Source organism: Galeopterus variegatus, unplaced genomic scaffold, assembly GCF_000696425.1.
Source record: "Galeopterus variegatus unplaced genomic scaffold, G_variegatus-3.0.2 Scaffold254, whole genome shotgun sequence".
Taxonomy (NCBI): Eukaryota; Metazoa; Chordata; class Mammalia; order Dermoptera; family Cynocephalidae; genus Galeopterus; species Galeopterus variegatus.
The window spans coordinates 97,109-98,371 of NW_007726365.1; the positions used below are offsets into that span (position 1 = coordinate 97,109).

At 48.3% G+C, this 1,263-nt stretch overlaps 1 protein-coding gene across 1 annotated transcript in view; it reads left to right on the forward strand.

Annotated features, from left to right (window-relative positions):
* ACOT12 (acyl-CoA thioesterase 12) overlaps positions 1–1,263 on the forward strand; it is a 50,104-nt gene that overhangs the window by 18,726 nt on the left and 30,115 nt on the right. The gene's annotated exons all lie outside the window — the stretch shown is intronic.

Here is a 1,263-nt window from a genome sequence, read left to right on the forward strand (position 1 = left end):
CATACCCAACAAAGGTGGCAGCAGAGCCGCACTCACCAGCTGCTCCTCACAGAGATGGGCTGGGGCTGAGGTAGCCCACCAAGGTACCAGGGTGGCAGCTGTCCCTGCAGAGTTTTGTACCCTAGGGCACTTCTCCCACTCTAGGCCCAACATTGCACAGGCTGCAAGGCAAATTCATAGTGCCCATGGGCGTTGCTTTTCAAACTGAAGTTCATATCAGCTAACTATATGATTGAAAATGCAGCTTTTTGGGCCTTATCTCTGACCTACTGAATTAGAATCATTAGTGCAGAAACTTGGGATTCTATGTTCACTAAAATCTAACACATTGAGAAGACCTGGACAACCATTCTGTTTTTCCTGGAATCTTTCCAAATCTGTAAACTGTTGGGAATGAGAGAGTATGGGGGTGAACACAGAGTTCTTATATTTGACAGCAAGGGACAGAAGGAGTACACCTTGCCATCCCATCCCCGCACATGGAGGAGAACAGGAGGGCCATCACGTTCCTCCTCCAGCCTCAGACTTCTCTCTCTGACTTCAGGGACTTGAGTATAATTGTCACACTTCAGTCCAGTCTCTGCTGAGACTGAAGCACTGGTTTCTGAATGCGGGAAGTCAGACACCTTGCAGTGCTGCCGTAACTGGTTGGCTCAGATGACCTTAATTGTAAGACACCTTTCCCAGACTAACTTATTTTCCCATTGGTAACATTCTTGTCATGAAGAGAGCCATGAAAAATCAGTGATTTGGTTTGAACCAGGAGGACTACATGAATCTCTGTCCAAAGTCAGTTTATTCCATGATGAGACTGGTAATGATTAATTAGACCTAGTTCAGCAATCGCACAGGCCAGATCATTGAAAGGACTCACAAGGCTCCATAGCACATGCTCATGCGAGGCCTCAACAAGCTCCAGGAGATGGCCTAGCAGGAGAAAGAAAGCACAGGGTAATTTCAGAGGGGTTCAAGGCTTTTAGGTGTAGCTAGTTCTCAGGCTCCTTTCCAGTCGCACAAGATGTACTTTGCAGAGTAGGAATCACCGAGATATACACTGAGTATCATAGTTTCAGGAGAACCTGGGCACAACTTTACCAAGTGGTCTTTTATACCCTGCTCTTCACCCATCTAAAACAAGGCTGTGTAAAGAGTCGAACCAGGGGCCGGCCCAGTGGCGCATTGCTACAGTGCACTGCTTGGGAGTGCAGCGGCACTCCCGCCGAGGGTTCGGATCCCACATACAGACCGGTTCCCGCTCACTGG